Raw genomic sequence first — 7,040 nt, 5'->3', positions numbered from 1 at the left:
ATAAATTTCCTGAAAGACATGTGTTTGGTGTAGTGAGTTTGTCAGGTCTGAGATGAGTCATTTGCAAAGAACTGGGGTTCCTTTACCAAGGAGCCTTTGTGTCACAACCACCTTTTATTATTAAAATTATTTGCATTCCTGGACCAGGTTCCTGTTGTGTTAGGCACTTGTTAGGCACACAAAAATAAGACAGTCCCAGCCCCAAGGAGCTTACAATCAAGTATAAGGAAAGAGACCACAAATGGATTCAGATGGTGGAGTGCAAGGAAACACTGAGACAATATGGTCAACATGGTGGGCTCTGATCTCTGCCCAGCAGTAGCCCAGTCTTTATGAAGGCTTTTGTAGGTCTAATGGTCTTATTCAGGGCTCTTGTTTGAAAGCTATTATCTAGCCCTTTGGGGTCAGCTAGTGTCTGAAGGGAGCAGACCTCCCTCCCAGGCAGATGCTGTTACAGTCTTCCTTCCTTTCCCATCCTTCACAGCATGTTGTGTGTAAGAGTTAAGCCACATGTTAGATTTTAATCTGTCTGTTGGAAATGTGGAGGGGTAAGGCGTTGGAGTCAGCAGGACTGGATAGTCTGGCCCTGCTGTATTTTATGTTCATTTGTTCTCCAAGTGCTATCATTTTGTTTTTATTTAGCTGAAGGGGGAAGGTTTTCCAGGAGCTTGTTTTAATTTATAATGATGGATCTGAGCACGATTCAAGTGATTTGGGGGCTTGACTCTGAAGCAGGTCTGACGAGAATAACTTGCAATAGGCCATTGCTAGGAATCCTTCCTTTCTAGGTACTGGCAGGGTGCTTTCATGCCACAGATCTTCAAAAAAGTCCAGGGCAGGCTGAAAAATGTCTAACAAAACATTTTCCCATCTGAAAATGAGGTTTTTGTCAACATCAAAGTTGTCCAGATTTTGGTGGCATTTTCTGACAGGTGAATCCAAGCTCAATGTTTCAGGGTGACCTGAGATTAAACTTTGGTTTGTTGACTCAACGCAAAACATTTTTGTTTCAGGTCGACCTTAATTTCTGCATTTCAAAGGGGTGCTGTGGTGCATCTGAGTTCCCACGTCCCTCCTGCTGCCATTCTCCTCTATGGGCCCTGCTCCTCAACTGATCTACCTCTCCTATAATGGTCTTTCCCTGTAGCTGAGCTGCCGCTATGCATATGGAACCAGCTCTGGCTTCTGAATCAAAAGTTTTGAGAACTTTTTGTTCTGCAAAAAGTTTTGACATTTAAATTTTCCATCCTGATTTAGACCAAAAACAAATGCTAAACTATCAGAATTTCCTTTGGGGTGGAAATTCCATTTTCCAATCAGCTTTGTTAGAGTTTCATGATAAACTCATTCAGAAGACTAAATGTGTAGGGAAAAACTCTTTGACTCTGGGACACATACATACTGAGGCTGAGCTAAAGCTGACATGAGCAACATCGGAACACAATCATAGAAGAGGCAATTTGTTTTTTTATTTGAGTATCTTGCGCCCCTAAAACATGTCACAAAAGTGCTCCGGGGAGGGGGGGGTTATGTTAAAAATATCATATTTTTAACATAACATAACCCCCCCCCCCACAGTGAGATGGGGGCAGGGTAAAACCTCAGCTTTCTCAACACCCAGTCCCGTGATCTAACCATTGTACTTCCTCACTTCTAAACTGGGAGCCTATTCTGATGGATCTGATCTTAGCACAGAATCTGGTAAGCACCATTTCTCATGAAAAATCTATTCGAGGTTAGAAAAAGAGGTTTGTGTCATTCACTCTGCTCCGACTGAGTGTGTGTTTGGTGAGAGGATCGGAGTGTTTGTAGTGAGAGCAGCTTGAAAGTTTGAGCGAGTGCTTGATTGGTTGACTGAAAAGGGCGGGAGTTGAGAGTGTTTTGTTTCAGGTGAGCCTGGCTGTTTAAAAAAGCCGGCGCTCCGCGAACCAGCTGAGCGGCGGGGAACCAGCTGAGCAGCGGGGGACAGCAGAGCAGCAAACAGCAGGAGTTTGCCTGGGAGTTCGCCTGGGGTGAGCCCACTGAGGCTTACACCCTAACGACTTCTCTGAGTAATTACTGCATCTCCTGAGGAAGCTCATAGTAGGAAGGTAATATGGATTGGGAGTGTTCAACTGTTGTGACCTGCACTGGATGTGCCATGTTTGTCTTTCTTCCAGAGGACAGAAGCGACTTTGTGTGTACAAAGTGCAAGCTGGTCTCCATATTGGAAGAGAAGGTTCAAGGTCTGGAGCAACAGGTTCGACCCTGCATTGCATAAGAGAAACTGAAGATTTCCTGGACAGACATCAGGATATGCTTCTATAGGCACAAGGTTCTGAAGATTCAGAGCAGGCTGCGCAGCACGGACAGGAGGACGGTGAAGAAATCTGGCAACATGTGACCTCCAGAAGAAGAAGGGGGAACGTCCATATACCAGCAACGCGGATACAGGTAAGTAACCATTTTCATGTTCTCTCCACAGGTACCATTGCGGGGAGTGGCCCAGATGATATGTCTGGAGGAAGGGAGTAGAAGGAGACTCCACTAGTTGAAAGGCATGAGATGCACTGTCCTAAGGTTGGGGGTTCCATGACCACCACTCCCAAAAGAAGGAGGCGGGTGGTAGTGGTTGGGGACTCTCTCCTCAGGGTAACTGAGTCATCTATCTGCCGCCCTGACCGGGAAAACAGAGAAGTCTGCTGCTTGCCAGGAGCTAAGATTCGCGATGTGACGGAGAGTCTGCTGAGGCTCATCAAGCCCTCGGACCGCTACCCCTTCCTGCTTCTCCACGTTGGCACCAATGATACTGCCAAGAATGACCTTGAGCGGATCACTGCAGACTACGTGGCTCTGGGAAGGAGGATAAAGGAGTATGAGGTGCAAGTGGTGTTCTCGTCCATCCTCCCTGTGGAAGGAAAAGGCCGGGGTAGGGATCGTCAAATCGTGGAAGTCAAAGAATGGCTACGCAGGTGGTGTCAGAGAGAAGGCTTTGGATTCTTCGACCACAGGATGGTGTTCCAAGAAGGAGGAGTGCTAGGCAGAGACGGGCTCCACTTAACGAAGAGAGGGAAGAGCATCTTCGCGAGCAGGCTGGCTAACCTAGTGAGGAGGGCTTTAAACTAGGTTCACCGGGGGAAGGAGACCAAAGCCCTGAGGTAAGTGGGGAAGCGGGATACTGGGAGGAAGCACGAGCAGGAGCGTGTGAGAGGGGAGGGCTCCTGCCTCATACTGAGAATGAGGGGCGATCAGCTCAAGTGCCTATATACAAATGCACAAAGCCTGGGAAACAAGCAGGGAGAACTGGAGGTCCTGGCAAAGTCAGAGAATTATGATGTGATTGGAATAACGGAGACTTGGTGGGATAACTCGCATGACTGGAGTACTGTCATGGATGGGTATAAACTGTTCAGGAAGGACAGGGAGGCCAGAAAAGGTGGGGGAGTTGCACTGTATGTAAGGGAGCAGTATGACATAAAGAAGTATGGGCTGGATGGATGCAGTACAAGGTGGGTAGAAAGTTGGCTAGATTGTCGGGCTCAACGGGTAGTGATCAATGGCTCCAAGTCTAGTTGGCAGCCGGTATCTAGCGGAGTGCCCCAAGGGTCGGTCCTGGGGCCAGTTTTGTTCAATATCTTCATAAATGATCTGGAGGATGGTGTGGATTGCACCCTCAGCAAGTTTGCGGATGACACTAAACTGGAAGGAGTGGTAGATACGCTGGAGGGTAGGGACAGGATACAGAGGGACCTAGACAAATTGGAGGATTGGGCCAAAAGAAATCTGATGAGGTTCAACAAGGACAAGTGCAGAGTCCTGCACTTAGGACGGAAGAATCCAATGCACCGCTACAGACTAGGGACTGAATGGCTAGGCAGCAGTTATGCAGAGAAGGACCTAGGGGTAACAGTGGACGAGAAGCTGGATATGAGTCAACAGTGTGCCCTTGTTGCCAAGAAGGCCAATGGCATTTTGGGGTGTATAAGCAGGGGCATTGCCAGCAGATCGAGGGATGTGATCGTTCCCCTCTATTCGACATTGGTGAGGCCTCATCTGGAGTACTGTGTCCAGTTTTGGGCCCCACACTACAAGAAGGATGTGGAAAAATTGGAGAGAGTCCAGCGAAGGGCAACAAAAATGATTAGGGGACTGGAACACATGACTTATGAGGAGAGGCTGAGGGAACTGGGATTGTTTAGTCTATGGAAGAGAAGAATGAGGGGGGATTTGATAGCTGCTTTTAACTACCTGAAAGGTGGATCCAAAGAGGATGGATCTAGACTATTCTCAGTGATAGCAGATGACAGGACAAGGAGCAATGGTCTCAAGTTGCAGTGGGGGAGGTTTAGGTTGGATATTAGGAAAAACTTTTTCACTAGGAGGGTGGTGAAACACTGGAATGCGTTGCCTAGGGAGGTGGTGGAATCCCCTTCCTTGGAAGTTTTTAAGGTCAGGCTTGACAAAGCCCTGTCTGGGATGATTTAGTTGGGATTGGTCCTGCTCTGGGCAGGGGGTTGGACTAGATGGCCTCCAGAGGTCCCTTCCAACCCTGATAGTCTATGATTCTAACTCTATTATTCTATGATTCTATGATTGATGTCTTACGCTGAAGTCAGATTGTCCTAGGGTGTGCGGCTCTAAAGTGAAAACTGGAATGATCAGTCCCCCGAAGGCAGAAGCAAAAAATAAATGAAGGCAACACACATAACACTGCAGATGTAAGTAACTAGGGGCACCTTTATCACATCTTCTTTGGAGAGGTCTTTTAGTAGTACAGTCTTGCAGACCTGACATGCCTAACTGTAGATCAAAGGGAGCTCAGCCTCAGTGGCCCAAATGTGAAACATGTTTTAACTTAATAGGGTTAGAATAATAGTGGTTTGGATTGTGTGTGGGAGAAATCTGCGTTTGTAATAAAGTGAGAGGGACAGATGTCCTGTTAAAGATACTCCCATGGCTGTGATTCTTCACTGCCAAAGCCAGGCTACTACCTACCCTCCCACAACTTCCAGAGAGAGATTGGCCGGCCAGAGATTTGGATTACAAGCCAGCACTTGCATTAAGAACAGACACACACAGAGCAGGAGGAGGGAGAGAGAACAAATAGGGCAGGGGAAGTTGGAGGAAAGGCAAGATGGGTTCTCGATGGAAAGCCCGCTCTTCCCCTTTGAGGAAAATAAAAGGCTAGGTATCCTGGAGCAAAGCAGAGACGGCCATGCCAAACAGCTTGAGAAATCTACCAGGCCTCTAGTCAGTCAGCTCCTGCTAATCTCATTTTATGGCGGTGCACAAGAGGAGACATTGAAATAAAGATGCTCTTCATTTGGATAGTGGAATCCTTTTCACTAACAAGTTTGTAGCATTTTGCCTACAGAAGTTGCTTTAGTCCGAAACTGGATTGGCAATCACCTAAGATAGCGTTTCAGAGGGGTGCCGTGACAGAGGGAACTTTCACTGCGAGATGAGGCCAGCTAGTCAGTAGACTCCAACATCTGGAAGCTAATCCCCAGAACACAGGCTGTAGGAAGAGGCTGCTGGCCAAGAGACAGGGCAGGACGACAGATGGCCCAGGCAGCAGGGAAAGGGAAAAGATCAGGCAAGTGGCCCAAGGAAGGGAAAGACATGGAAGATTCTCCTTCTTGACTTGAGGACAGAGAACCCAAATATTCATCACCTAGGGCAAAGACACACCTACAGCTGCCCCTGACTGGCTAACTTTTGCAAAAGACAAATCGGTTCTGTCACTTGGGCAGATGCTGCAGCAGCTCGTACTGCATTTTCACACCGAAGCTGCCACGTTTACACACAGATGTGAGAAGCAACATAAAAACTATGGGGTCAGGATCCTTCTCCGTCCTGCCTGGTAGTAGCTGCTAGTCAGTAGGGCCACTGAAACACTCTCATTCACTTTCTAGGTGCTCAAAGCTTCCTGATGTCTGAGAGTCAGTGAAATACAGGTGCTCTTAGGATCAAGTTCCTGGCAGAGTGAATTGCTCCCTGACATCCGCAAGAACCTGCAAAGTGATTTGCTCTTCGATATCTGTTTCAAATTCAATAAACTTTACAGCAGCCGCATCTAACCACAGTGTGTTTTATCCTTTAACCGCTGCCACAACTATGTAGTGAAACACATTTTTCCATCTTTCCCTATAGAGTTCAATTAGCACATGATCTAGGCTGTTATCTAAGCATGAAGCAAATGTCATTAATGACCAGAGTGATTTATGGCATCATTTAACGAGGTAAGATCCAATGTCACAAACGCATAGGGAGATCTGGATGCTCTTGTTCGAATCACAAACCAGGGCCAGCTGCTTCTAAGTTTGTCTCTGCCATCTCCATAATAGTGGAAAAAATTGTAAAGTGGTCTTGAAATCTCCATTATTTTGATTGGCTAAACCAGTCGCTTGGTTTTACTATGTAGCTTACTGATTTCCATTTCTTTTGTGGTGGGCAGGTACAGGACAGGCTATGGCTGTGCAGGTTTCCCACACGCTATCTTGCTAATGTACCTCAAGCACATTGACCATCTCTAGTGGTGAGAGGGGGGATTAATCTCCATAGCCTATTCAGTCCCTGGACTCGCTGTGACTGCTAACAGGGTGGTCAATGAGTGCCAATTGCGATGGTGATGTCTTCAAGAAACTAGCCTGAAGACCAATTCACCACAGTGCAACAGGGAGCAAATGCATGGAGTCCTATCCAAATAATGCTCATGCGAGCAAGCCAACAGCTTATTAAACACAAGTATGGATGTGTACCTCCCTCTTGCAAGAGTTAAATCAATGTCAGAATCAAAGAGTGTCTGATTCTACACCCATTCCCTGATTATGCTTCTCTAGGGGATATGCCTGAGGCATCAGCCATGTCAATATCACTGCTACCCACAAGAACTGACCGCCACAGATATTTGAGTGTGTCTGAAACGTATTACTCAGAGTATTTCTAGACTCTAGTCCTGGCCAGGCACTCACCACTGGTAAATATGCAGCTTTGTTGTCACGCCGTCAAAGCTGGTGGTAGCTGGCTGTCAACAAAGGAAGTTGGCAGTGTCATTAACT

General features: G+C 47.0%; 1 long non-coding RNA gene across 1 annotated transcript; it reads left to right on the top strand.

Annotated features, from left to right (window-relative positions):
• The first annotated feature begins 4,224 nt into the window (after positions 1 to 4,224).
• LOC311525466 lies at positions 4,225 to 6,059 on the top strand. The gene is made up of 2 exons (XR_014712782.1): positions 4,225 to 4,697; positions 5,895 to 6,059. It is a non-coding gene; the product is annotated as an uncharacterized lncRNA (long non-coding RNA).
• The last annotated feature ends 981 nt before the right edge of the window (positions 6,060 to 7,040 follow it).

This window comes from Lepidochelys olivacea, assembly GCF_965140295.1.
Source record: "Lepidochelys olivacea isolate rLepOli2 genome assembly, chromosome: 8".
NCBI lineage: Eukaryota > Metazoa > Chordata > Testudines > Cheloniidae > Lepidochelys > Lepidochelys olivacea.
Note: the sequence above shows the minus strand (reverse complement) of the source record. Positions and strands in the feature narration are given on the sequence as shown.